This window comes from Pyrus communis, chromosome 5, assembly GCF_041283825.1.
Source record: "Pyrus communis isolate YQ-2024b chromosome 5, ASM4128382v1, whole genome shotgun sequence".
Lineage (NCBI taxonomy): Eukaryota > Viridiplantae > Streptophyta > Magnoliopsida > Rosales > Rosaceae > Pyrus > Pyrus communis.
In genome coordinates this window covers 28934233-28948268 of record NC_142569.1, presented here as the reverse complement: position 1 = coordinate 28948268, position 14036 = coordinate 28934233, and the positions used below count along the sequence as shown (strand labels likewise).

Genomic DNA, 14036 nt, shown 5'->3' with positions numbered 1-14036 from the left:
CTACACTACATGTGGGAGCAGGTAAAAATACATATGACAATAAATCGAGTATGATTTGTGTTGGGGCCTAAAAATGTCATACACCAATCCAACCAAGTCTCAAGGCCCAATTGTCATGCAAAGCCTACATTCAAGCCCAAACACATGCCAAGGCGAGGGATCGACGAAAAATATATTTACCAACATGCCATGTCACGGTGATTAAGCCAGATATTCACGCCATGCTCATGCCTATTCATCACGCCATGCTTCCTTAGTCATTATTCATGCTAAGCACAAGTCACGTATTCAGGGCTTGTCAAGTGGATTGTGGTGTGGATGGTTATGGAAGGTTATCAAGCCTACGTGGAATCGGGGTGATAGGAGCATGTTTATGTTACTTAGTTATGTTGTTTCCTTGCATTTAGTTAGCTAATTACTACTTATTATAGTGTTTTAAGCTATTTTCGTTTGTTTGTAGGTCCTAAGGACAAAGTTGGCAAGAAAAGGCAATTTTGAGCCTTTTAGAGCAGTTTTGGGCTTATTATGGATAGCTTGTATATGGAGCAAGGTGGATGGACGAATTTGGAGTGAAAAGAGGCTAGGAACATGCTACAAATCAGAAAAGGAAAGTTCAAGACAAAGAAGATAAGAAAAGAGCAAGAAATATGGAAACTTATCCTAACAACCTTATCTTATCAAAACCTTATCCTATCTTATCCTAACCTAATCTTGTTCCACCTTAATCCTAGCTGCAAGTGGACCTAAAAATCTAATTTCTAGAAGCCTTATCTGACCTAAAAGGGTGCCGCACCTTTCCCCCTTTATGCTTTCTAGAACACCCAAAATCAGCCACAAAACACTTAGTTTCTAGAAGGCCCAATTTTGGACGAATTTCCTAAACCTTTTTCTGATGGGATTCTGATTTAAATTGGCCCTTTTCCTCTTGGATTTGGATTGTATAAGTCCATATCTGAAACCAATTGGGCTAAGACTTAATTTCCAAGCAATGTGCCGCACCCTAGGGGCCCTAAGCACTTGTATCTGCTAGGTTTAAAGCTAATTCTGATTGCTAGGGTTTTTCCATGCTATATATATATGAAATTAAATGTGCCACACCCCTTTACAGACCTTAGGCAGCCATTCATCATTCAATTCATTCATTCATTCACACCACACACCATCCATTCAGAAAATACAACCTTGTGCCGCAAATCCTAGGGAGAAGGAGTGTCGTGGCTTCCATAGGAGAAGGAGACCCTTGTGCCGCAAGGAATCTGCAACCCTTGGAGACTTTCAGAGTTTTTTCTTCCCTCTTTTCGTTTCCATGTTTATTTTAATTTGCTTTTCAATTGTTATGAACATGTGTAACTAAGTTTTTCTTAGTTAGAGGTGAATTCGAAGCCATGGACTTATGTTTCATATGAATTGATTTCCTCCAGATTTTGTTTCTTGAATTGTGAATGTGATTTACTTAATTGATTTATTGAGAACTTGTTCTTGTGTGTTGATTAAGGATGCATACTTAGTTTTCATGCATGAATTTGATGCTAGGATATAAGGGAATTTCATCTAATCGTTATGAACTTATATTCATAAGTAGTAAAAAACACTAGTCATGATTTTATTAAGTAAATTCTAGGCAAGAGTATCATGCAATTCATAGTTACGAATGCCTAGTCAATGCTTAGGGTTTTCAAAAAGCTTAATGATCTTTGATTTTATCTCTATTATGCAGTTCATGTAGGGAATTTGATAAGAATAATTTGATTGTCGATGCGTTTTCCATCCAATTCAATGAAAATAGGAAAATCTGAAAGTTAATTTGTGCTTTTCACAATTAATTTGGAGCATTGTCATTCACGGTTTAAAGGGATAAAATCTGGAAATCAATTTGTATTACATATGTGCATGTGTGGAGAAGGACCCTCTAACTAGCCTTTTTCCCATTCAATTCACCTAATTTAGTGCCCAATCTGTTTAGTTTACAATCTGCCCAATTCAATTAATTTCGTCCAAATCAATTCTCCCTTTTATTAAGTGTGTTAGATTAGTTAGAAAAGTGTTTGAATCTGTCCAAATTAGCGTTTTGAGTCTAAGTTAATTAAATTTCGTTCAAATCACCCTTCAGAGTCTAGTTTGAGTTTATTTGATTTTTTTGTGCTGTTTTGAGTCTTTTTAATTTGTTTTGAGTCATATAGGTCTAGTTAAGTGTTTTAAAGTTTAGTTTTGTGTTTTTAAGTCAGTTTAGAGTAGATTAACATCCCTAGTTAATCCCCGGTTAAAACGATCCCTACTTGCATATATACTACAATTATCACAAATAGGGTTTAATTTGTGTGTCAAGTTAATTTTCACATCATGGGGGACATGGAAGACGTTGGGCTGCTTGGGGGGTTGTCATCACTATTTTGAACTAATTGGGAGTTACTTTCATTCATTTTTAACTGTGATGTTGATTTATGCTTGATATGACTCTAATCTGTATGGAACTAATGATATTGTTGGCGAGTCCTTGTAGTACTATAATCAGAGCAACTATAAGGGAGGAGTGGTACAATATGATGATCCTTGTCACAGCTACATATCGAGATGGTTCTAATCCATTGAATAGAGTAGTGCCATACTGCCACTTAGGGGTGGGCACTTAAAACCGAAACCAAAACACGAACCAAATCGGACCACACCGAACGGTTCGGTTTTGCAGTTTTGAAACGGTTTTGGTTTTGAAACCAAACCGCAAAGTAGGAAATGGTTTGGTTTCGGTTTTAGCTTTTGAAAACCGCACCGAAACCGAACCGCACAGTAAATATTAATAAGCATTTAATTAAATGTCCATATTAGATGTAATGTTTTAATTGGTTGTTTGTTAGAGTCCATGCATTTAGTATGAACTCAACCACACTAGAATATCATCATTCATCACTTTCTTTCTCTTAGACATAATATCATCACTCATTAGTAGAGGTGGGCACTTGAATGCGTTGTCCTACACTGGATATGTGATCAACGGGTAAATGTTCCACACAAAGGACTTTGAGAAATTGAAATTGCAGGGGAAATTATGCATAGCTTCCTCATAGATTTGAGGGTGCAACCATGCAAGTCTGTTTGTTGGGCAATTATAATATATATCTGCCATGAGTCCAAGAAATTGGATCATTCATACATGTTATCTACTGCATAGAGTACGCATGTAAAGTTGCAAACCGTTCATTTATTTCTTCTTCCAAAGCCTTAAATTTTTGCGTGGCAATTGGTACTTAGCTAGCTAATAAGGTTGCTCTATGAGGACTTTTTATTGGTTTTTAATAAGGGATTAGTTTCATTTTATATATGGATTATGACATTTTGTAGTGGTTTGATTAGCTACTGCTTAAGTTTAATTTGTACCCTTTAGGAGCACTCTCAAAGATGTCTATAATGGGAAATGCTTAATAATATGTTCTAATATATGATGTCTTTCATTTCAAGTTCTGATTTATGATCTTACTAGAAACTAATTTTCTTCTAGATAAGTTGTTTTAAAAAAAGTTCTTTGTTGATTGCATTCATGTAAAGTTTGAGATAATGAGCATTTCGTATTTTAAATTGTATATTTTTTCTTAAAATCCGAACCGAAACCATTTAAAACCGCACCAAACCGAACCAAATAGTTTGGTTTCATTTCGATTCTAGCTTCAAAACCGCACCGAACCGAACTGCAAAAAGTTTCAATTTTGGTTTCACTCAAAACCGCACCAACCTAAACCTTGCCCACCCTTACTGCCACTGCATGTGAGATTTACTTCAGAAACTTTAAATAAGAATGTCGACAACGCTTAAATACGTCGGGGGGAAGGGGGGGACTTTAACTTGAAGATATATATATATATATATATATATATATATATATATATATATATATATATATATATATATATATGTATGTATGTGTGTGTGTATGTATGTGTATATATACAATATGTATATGTATATATTACACACACATACATACATATATAGGTCATTTTATGCAAAGTGATCCCCAAAAAATGGGGATTACGTGTGGGATCCACTCCATATCGAACTTCAAAATCCGAACCATCTATTTTGTAGGTCTTGAATCATAGATTATCCTTGCAAAAATTCAATTCAATCCGAAACCATTTGCCTATTTAATTTAACTTGCAGCCATTCATTGTTAAAGCCTGTTATACGTTTCACCGATTATGACAATGGTGGAACTACGTTACTTAGTGTTTTGGAGGTCTTGACGCTGCTATACACCTTCTCAGGTAAACTGCAAGTAACAATTTTGTTGTGGGGTTCCTTGCGTTCATTATTTAACTCTAAACGGCAGTCATTATTTTGTTGCTGGCATGCATTAGTTTGAACTAAAGTTTTAACACGAATTTCTTTTGTGGTGGTTCTGAACATTGAAGCAGTAGTTTGATACATAAAAGCTCGTTTAGATGTGCTTTTAAAATGACTGAAAGTGTTTTTGTTGAAAATGTTTTTGGAACCAATCCTTAGTAAAAATGCAAATAAATTTTGAAAAAAACACTTAATTTCTTCCTGAAAAAGCACATAACTGGTGTTTCTTGCAGAAAGCATTTTTAAGGGCTTTTAGAACCAAAAAATATTTTTTCTAAAATCACTTTCATTCATTTTAAAAACATATCCATACGAGCCCTAAAACTTTGTCTCTCGTTGTCCTCCTTTTAAATGCTTGATTTTTATTTGATTGGTGACTACAATCATTTACTTAGCTATATGACTATTGTCATTACTAATGAATTTTTGCAAGTTAATTTCACAATACCATTTAAATTGTGGGGATGGAGAGCCCTTGTACGGAAAAGTCTTCATGCATGTGATAACATACTTGAAAATCTGGGGTATAGCTAAGAAGATACCAAGACAACTGCAATATGTAGTTGTTGTGAATTCATATGTGATGAAACACGTAATTGGAGTACATTAAAAAGTCTTAGAGAGATATACTTTTCGTACAAAATATATGAGAGGTACTCTTTGTTAATGGATAGTGTATGGTGAGTTTTACGTTAAATGTATGATGATACTATTTATTTCCACTGTGATACTTACCTCGACATATTTAGATGCAATGTCTAGAGCTATCCTAGTTAGACATGCACGTCCACTATGAAATACCAGTTGGTAGTCTTAAAGAGGACTAACATTGGATGGCAAATGTTCTTAAAATCCTTGATATGTAAGAGACTAGTTCCTACTATATTTGTTATTGAGGTATCTCACTATTTGTGGAAGATACCAATTTATCTGTGTTTATATGTGGCGCTAACCTAGTTATGGAAGCTTGAGTTGAATATAAATTTATCTTGCATAATTCATCGATATAATATTTTGAAGTCAGAAATGGTTCTAGATAATCCTTTGACAAATCCACTAAGCTAAGTGCTAGTGATGATTATGACATCAAGGGGGATAAGACATTATGCCTATAACATCAATCAAGAGTGATGGTAACCCAACCTATATGAATGGAGATAGCAGGAAATAGGTTCATATGGGTAAGAACAAGTCACTTGTTGGTTGGCCGTGCACTATCAATTTATATCGAATGTTATTATTGTTGAGAGTCTATCCTTATGGTATAGATATGCAAGTACTGCATTGACCAATGTTGAACTTATTTTCTTAATATCATAGCTTATATATGGGTGGTGTGCTTGACTTGCAGTGCACACTTGATGGATTCACCCATATGAGTGTGGGAATGGGGATGCTTCCTATGAGAGCTTAGGCAGGTTATCTAGAGTGTTCATGAAAACTAGGTGGGCGCATGGTCTATTCGCTTCAACGGGCTCATACAAGCTCAATTATGAGGATTCAATGTGGGTGGCTAGTCCTATGATTTACACAAAGAAATCTTAGTTCATAGAAAATTTAATTTTCACCAAATTTTTGCGAGTTACTGCTAGCTCGTCGTAAGACTGGTTCATAGTTCTTGAGTTCCTTGTATTTTGAAATATGTGGAGAATTGGAATATGTAAGGGTATTTTCAAAATACAAGTGTTTAATATCATATAAGTCATATAGATATTTTCCTCTTCTTAATTGCTATCCAAATGGTATTTATATTGACTCATTATTATCAAATTCAAGGTATTTGAAGGTCTTTAATTCCTATTGGACGGTTTCCTTTCCAACAGGCAACACTCATATTGCATCCGTTAATATCACTTTATAACGTTATTGTTTAGTATTGAATTAAAGGGTATTCGCTTCCTAATGTTTTTAACCCTATATATATACTTGTTAATCTACATTGTCAAGAATGAAGATGACAATCATCTCCTCTGCTTTCTTCTTCTATCTTTTTGATCCATCATTCTTGAAAGCTTTATTATATTCTTCATCTTCACTCGCTCATATCAAATGAAAAAATTGAGTTGTTCACCCGATCCAAGTACTACAAGTGTACTCTTACGAGGATTATAGGTTTGTTGTATCGTAGAGAGTAGGGCACCATAACCTGCTACACCAATACATTGTCTTAGAGGGGGGAAATCTAGTCTTAAGGACAGTGAACTTACACGTCTCAACCTAAAATCTTGTTATAATCAAGGATCAACAAAGAGCGCTATCTACCTACAAAAGATAAGTATTTTTTCTTATTTTGTTATTTTATTTAATAAATTGTGGCAATAAAATTATCATATACTAATATTAATTATATGTGATTTGTTGTAGAGAAGCAGCATGCACATCGCCATATTTTCAACAAGCTCCAACAATAATTGGCCTTCTAACAGAATCTCGAATGCGCATCCCAAGAAAAATTATCGTATACTAATATTAATTTTATGTGAATTCTTGTAATAACATGATTACATAGTTATATTCTCATCTTGTACTACGTTCATGGCCGTAGGACACAGCTTGCACGTGTATGAGTACTTCCAGCTTGTCCACATCGTGGACATGTCATTTCAGCTTGTCATTGCCTAGAGATTACTCGGCAACGATGTGATTATATTTCCAACTTCCACTAGCTTCGGTTAGTGGATGATTATATATATATATATATATATATATATATCAGCTTACACGTGTGTTGGGGTACCACAATTATATTCATAGCTTGTCATTACCTTGAGATTATTCGATAGTGACATGATTACATTTATATTCTCAGCTTGTTATTACCTCGAGATTACTCGGTAATGACATGATAACAATTGTATTCTCAACTTGTCATTGCGTAGAGATTACTCGACAATGACATGATTTTGTTATCCAACTTTCGCTAGCTACGGTAAGTGGATGATACTCAATATATAGGTGTGTATCAGCTTTCAGTGTAGACAAGATTCAGTAGACGTAGCAATGGTCCTATTCGACATTGAGGCCTCTTCCCAAAGCTCTGATACATTCTTACCAGGTATGTTATCTACTCAGCATTATTAGTAAAAGTTGTATTTTAGGCAACTATGCTCTGAACTATTATTATGCACGTAACTGAGGGTTGGAATCCATTAAGTATGGCCCTTTGGGATGTTTTGATATAAATGTGACTACTTGCAAGTGTTATTATTTGGGCCCATCCCTATTTTAGGGGAAGTTTTGTCGAATTTTCGATAGATTATATTAGTTCATAATTTTAGTTACGATTTCATGCATATTATGGCTTCGTCACCCATTTGAGTGATGGCCAGCACGCCTCGATTTGGTGCCTACTGAAATCCAGGTCGAGTTGTGTCAAGTTACAATACTAGTTTTGCTTCATTACATCCTAAAAGCCAGAAAGCTGTAAGGACATAGCTTCAAATTTAAAAGAGCTTTTTCTTCTTATTTTATTTTGGTACAGGGTGAATTTCACAAGACTGATCAGAACCATAAATTGGGAAGTTATGGACTTTAAAATCAGGGAACAAATTTATCAATAGAAAATTAGTAGTAGCTCTATCCAGTTTTTCAAAAATGACAGTATGATCTTTATGACCATTAGTCAAAGTAAAAGGCATGCCAGAATCATGTAGAGAGAGTAAGCTACCAGTACTTAAAAATTGTACAAAATTCATCATGTAGTTAGTAACAACCTGATTACCACCAACTTTTTCGTCTAAACTAGCAATGAAATTGAAACACCAAATGCCGACCAGGGTTTATCAACAGGATTAAAAACAACAATCTCCTGCCAAAGCTGTAATTGGTCCTCTTCCTGAGGATTAGCATAAACAAAAGTGGTATACCAAAAAAAATCCTGCAAAATATCATGCACCAGGCAATAAACAAAACGAGCATGAGCAAATCAAACATTTAGCTTTGGGGGGATAAGGAGTTCCAAAATAAACAAATACCACCGGCTTGCCCCAATATTGGGGTGGCAAATGACTTGCCAAATAAACCATCATGGAAGTTCTGAGGCACTCTAGATGAACTACCTCTAGGTTCTACTAAGCAAAAAAGGTCCAAATTATTTAAGCAACGCAACGATTTTAATTGAGCCCCAAAATCTCGCCTTCCAAGACCCTTGCAATTCGACAACATCCACTCCATCAATCAATTTGAGATTTTATCAACAATTGGGTTATGAGTATTGCTTTATAGCTAACTATAACAATAAAATAAAATAGGGTAAAGTACAAAAAACTACCTCAACTATTGGTATCACGACACTTTCATACCTCATCTTTTAAAATTGACAATGTCATATCTCATCTTACGAATTTGTGCCAATGTTATACCTTCCGTTAGCTTGGCGTGAATTTCTTAGTTAAATGCTGACGTGGCTTGATTCAGGACCCACTTTCTATTAAAAAAATTAATAAAATATTATTTAAAACTAAAAAAAATTATTTAACATTTTTTAAATATTAAAATAATAAAGAAAAGAAAAGAAAAAAAACAAAACAAAACAAAACATTTCGTCCCTTTCCCCCCTCCCTCCCCCATCTACTTGCTGCAAGCTTGCAACCCAGAAAACAAAAGAAGAAGAAGGAAAAAAAAAAAAACCTTCATCCCTTCCCACCCTCCCCCCGCGTCCTCCCTCCCCCGTCTACTTGCTGCAAGCTTGCAACCTAGAAAACAAAAGAAGAAGAAAAAAATAAAAAATAAAAAAAACTTCATCCCTCCCCCCCGAGTCCTTCCTCCCCTATCTACCTGCTGTAAGCCTGCAACCCAGAAAACAAAAGAAGAAGAAGAAGAAGAAGAAGAAGAAAAACTTCATCCCTTCCCACCCTTTCCCCCCCCCCCCCTTCCCCCCACGACCCCCATCCCCTCTTCTCCCCCACCCAAGCCCCTACCTGCAACCTAGAAATAATAATAATAATCCCAGTTCGTCTTCCCCTCGCATCCGCATCCACCCTTCACACCCACCCTTGCACCCACCCAACCTTGCACCCACCCCTCGCGGAATCGGCCTGGCGAACGGGATCTGGGTTTTTTTTTTTTTTTTTTTTCCTTCTTCTTCTTCTTCTTCTTCGGGGGGGGGGGGGGGGGGGGGGTTGGGGGTTGATGGGTTTTCAATTTTTTTTAATTTTTTTTTTGGTTGAAGATTACGTAGGGAAGAAGAAGATGGGGAGAGAGAGAGAAGGGGGCAGGGGGTGTATGGGACGAAAGGTTTTGATTTTTGTTTTTTTTTTTTAACTTTTATTATTATTTTAATATTTTAAAATATTAAATGATTTTTTTTAGTTTTTTTTAATATTTTATTATTTTTTTAATAGAAAGAGGGGTATGGATCAAGCTACGTCAGCATTTAACTGACAAATTAACGGCAGGCCAACAGAAGGTATAACATTGACACGAATTCGTAAGATGAGGTATGACATTGTTAATTTTAAAAGATGAGGTATGAAAGTGTCGTGACACCAATAGTTGAGGTAGTTTTTTGTACTTTACCCAATAAAATAGATAAGAGATTACCTGAATCCTTTTAGATCCCAAAAAGGGAAACAGATCCTCTCCCAAGCTCTTACCAATGGAGCCCAGGGATCAATTAATCACAGCCTTTCAAATTGATCCTACGGCCAGGAAGCTGGTTTAGCTTACAAATTATTTCACACAAAACAAGGCGATTTTGTTTGCCCTTTGCAATTCCCACGCTCCCTTATTCCCTGCTTTATCACTTCTTCTCCTCTAGAACTAGTCTCCCGCATCATCTTCCTCCGAAAATTTTGAAGCAAAAAAAATCCAAATCCTGCATCTCTTTCCTTTGAAATTCCGCATCTCCTTCCTCCGAAAATTTTGAAGTAAAAAAATATCCAATTCCTGCATCTCCTTCCTCCAAAAATTTTGAAGGAAAAGAAATCATCGTCTCGCCTTGATCAATCAACATGTTGCCACTGGTCTTCAATAATAAAGGTTAGGGCTCCATTATTGAATTTCCTTTTCATGATATCTCTGCAATTAGATTGGATTTGCTGCATGTTTATGTCTGAAAAAGAGGAGATGTTTGTGTTGCTTCTGTAGAAAAAGTAGTATCAAATTTTATACAATTTCCCACTATGCCAATTTGGAATAAAAGTTGTTTTAACTAAAAGCACTTGGTAACTAAAATTTGGTTTGCTTAAGTAGAAAAGGTTGGGAACCTGACGACTGAGATTCTTCACAAGGCAGCCAAGGCATTGGGTTCGGCATATGTGTATTATGTGGTTGCAACTATATATATATATATATATATATATATGATAGATATCAAACAGAGAATGCAAATAGATGACAAACTTGAAAAGGATGATATGGAATTGGCACATAGGTATTATTGCCAAACATGTGAACTGGAACTTGTATATCACATACCAATTTCATGTTTATATTTGTCAACTAATCAAGTCTTGCTATGAAGATTGAAATGCATTCAAAAGTGCTTCACCTGTGATGAATGAGAGGGTGGTAGTGGATAAGGACTAAAGACATTGATACCACTAGTATGTTGTGGAATTGTAACCTAAAACATGTCAACGATTAAACTATAAGTATATATATTAAGCACTGAGGCATGATTAGACTTCTTTTTTCTTGGTAAGGCTTTTTCCAAAGCACTATTAATTCTTCGTTTTCCTCGACAAGACTTTTCTTTCTTCTTAAGCTCTTTTTGGAATGACAACATCAACATTCTCCAAGGCTATAACAATTGGTATGCCTTTTCTCATGCACATCATCATTCACTTGTGGATGCAATAGGTCTTCAACCATTTTTAACAATTTATTTGCTTGCTCAATCACCAGTTGGTATGCCTTTACATTTTCAAATGCCCTTGTTGATAATCTAGTCAATATAGAACACAAGGACCTATATCTAAAAGCTTGCTACAATTTAGGCTCCACTTGAATCTCACGCCCACACAAGTCTACCACACTCTCAACTTTTGCTTCTTTACTCCACCTCTTCACTGTATATATTGTTCACTGTATACCTTTTATCTCAAATAGTCTATAGTTGCAAGAAACAATAGATACACCTTCCCTTTTCACCTTACGCTTCTTATACTTATCGTCTAGTTTAACCGTGTATACAAAGTCATCCTCATCAACAACATAATTTGTTATTGACAATTCAATAGATTCTTCAAATTGATCTTGAAACAATTTGCATATAGCTTTCGTGTAAAATTCTCTAGCTTGTTTCAACATTTTGATGTCAAATTTGACATGTGTAATTCTGCATTGTAGGTCATACTCCGCTTCCAACTCCTTGTACCTAGTATCGGTAAGAACCTTCTCAAAGTTTGTGAAAAATTGAACAATATTGAGATCTTCAAATAATTTTTTCAGTCTTACATTAAAACTTTCACTAATTTGTGTGCTTCGTATTCCTATAAAGCATGCCGATCTCACATATGCATATGCCCATTTCTTTATAATCTTAAATGTGGTGGCCAACCAGTCATTCTCATGTGCATCATACTCATCAAGCATAAAATTCCAAGTAGCTACAAACTCACTTTCCTCCTCAATGTGATAAAAAACAATTTGTCAAAGGATTGTGAACTCCTTCCTCACCTCTAAACAGAGTATTCACATTTATACAAACATTCTACATCAGATGCCATAAACAAAGTCTATGGTAAGTTTGAGGCATCACTTCTTAAATAGCCTTAGCCATCGCATGATCTTGATCGGTAAAAATAGTCTTGGGAGCCTTGCTAGACATTGCCTTCAATAATATCTTAAATAACCAACTAAATGAAGCAACGGTCTCATCATACATTATAAGCTGTATCAAAACTTACAACATCTCCAAAATGGCTATAATCAATTATCATTTAGCATCTGCCCAAAACATGTTTGTTATTTGCTCCTCTTTGTCCAAGTGTAGTTCATAGAAAAATGATGGGTTTTCTAATATTTGTTTGGAAAAGTATTGTAGCACAACTCCAACTTCTCCATATGCCATTTTCTTTTGCCTTACCGTTCGAAGATGATCCTGCTTAATATATCCCAAAGACTCTCTTCCACCTACTTGTTTGCTTATTAACTCATAAACCAACCTAAGTGGAATCCCCGATTCTTCAGCCAAGTCCACTTCAGTGGCTTGTGAGGCTATCATTTTATGTTGGGATGGTAACATATGGGCTTATTTTTTCTTTACTTGGGGATGATTATGTTGTTCAACAAAAGTATAAACATAAAACTTTCCCCCATGCCTATCCAACCTAACACCTATATGAGCACCACATCCAGTCCTTATCTCTGCTCTTAGTCTTTTAATCATATCATTTTGCTTATCTACAGCTCGAAACCCTTCTTTAGCACAAGAAAAGATTCTTAAAGTGAGTTCACGGGTCTTTTTATTCTTGCCACTACTTTCTCTTCGAAACTAAACCCCATAATTCCACCATACTTGTAGAAATCGTATGCTGCTTGTTCAGTATCAAACTCCATATTTTTTGTAGGCTTCAATTCCAAAGTACCTTCTATGCCATCATTTGGTTTATCCATTATATCATTCACTATCCAATTCTACCACAAAAATATACCAAGATTCAGACAACTTGAGCAAAAAAGAATAAATTTTCAACCAATAAAAATCAAATTTTCTACATAAGCAAACCAAATTTTAGTTAAAACGATTTTTATTCCAAATTGGCATAGTGGGAAATTGTGTATAAGTTGAAACTGCTTTTCTGCAGAGGCAACGCAACATCTCCTCTTTTTCAGACATAAACATGCAGCAAATCCAATCTAATTGCAGAAATATCATGAAAAGGAAATTCGGTAATGGAAGCCTAACCTTTATTATTGAAGACCAGTGGCAACCCGATGATCGACAAAGCGAGACGATGATTTCTTTTCCTTTGAAATTTTTGGAGGAAGGAGATGCAGGAATTGGATTTGTTTTCCTTCAAAATTTTTGGCGGAAGGAGATGCGGAACTTCGGAGGAAAGAGATGCAGGATTTGAATTTTTTTGCTTCCAAATTTTCGGAGGAAGGGGATGCTAGAGATTAGTTCGAGAGGAGAAGAAGTGATAAAGCAGGGAATAGGGGAGCGCGGGAATTGCAAAAGGCAAACAAAATCACCTTGTTTTGTGTGAAATAATTTGTAAGCTAAAACAACTTCCTAACCATAGGATCAATTTGAAATGCTATGATTAATTGCTCCTTAAACTTCGTTGGTAAGAGCTCAGGAGAGAATCTGCTTCCCCCAAAAAGCATGCACAGCCCAAGGATTCTCTCAAAGCCTACAAGAAGGGAAACCTTAAAGCCCTCCCACTCCCCACGAGAAAAAGGATGGCTAGACATTTTTGTCCCTGCATCTAACGGACGTTTGACAAAAATCTCACATTTGGATTGAATTTACTAATGGTCTTTACCACAAGGGTCTAAATTCTAATTTTTTTACCACGAGGACTATCTTCTTAATACACCATCATCACGATCACGAGGACCATTAATTCTGATTTGGTCTATTAACTAATCAGATCTTACTATGACTCCACAAAGTTTTCTTCTGAACATTAGCATTCACTCTCCAGCTAGTAACATCGAGGAGAAAAGCCTCCAAACCTTGAGAGAAAACACTTGCATTGTTTGTTACAAAATTTTTATTTTTATTTTTTCAAAATTGTGTTAACATATGTATA

The 14036-nt window shown here is 35.6% G+C and overlaps 1 long non-coding RNA gene across 1 annotated transcript; it reads left to right on the top strand.

Moving 5' to 3' along the window:
- The first annotated feature begins 10038 nt into the window (after nucleotides 1-10038).
- On the top strand, nucleotides 10039-13563 carry LOC137727085 (uncharacterized). The gene is made up of 3 exons (XR_011067722.2): nucleotides 10039-10314; nucleotides 11626-11662; nucleotides 13086-13563. It is a non-coding gene; the product is annotated as an uncharacterized LOC137727085 (long non-coding RNA).
- The last annotated feature ends 473 nt before the right edge of the window (nucleotides 13564-14036 follow it).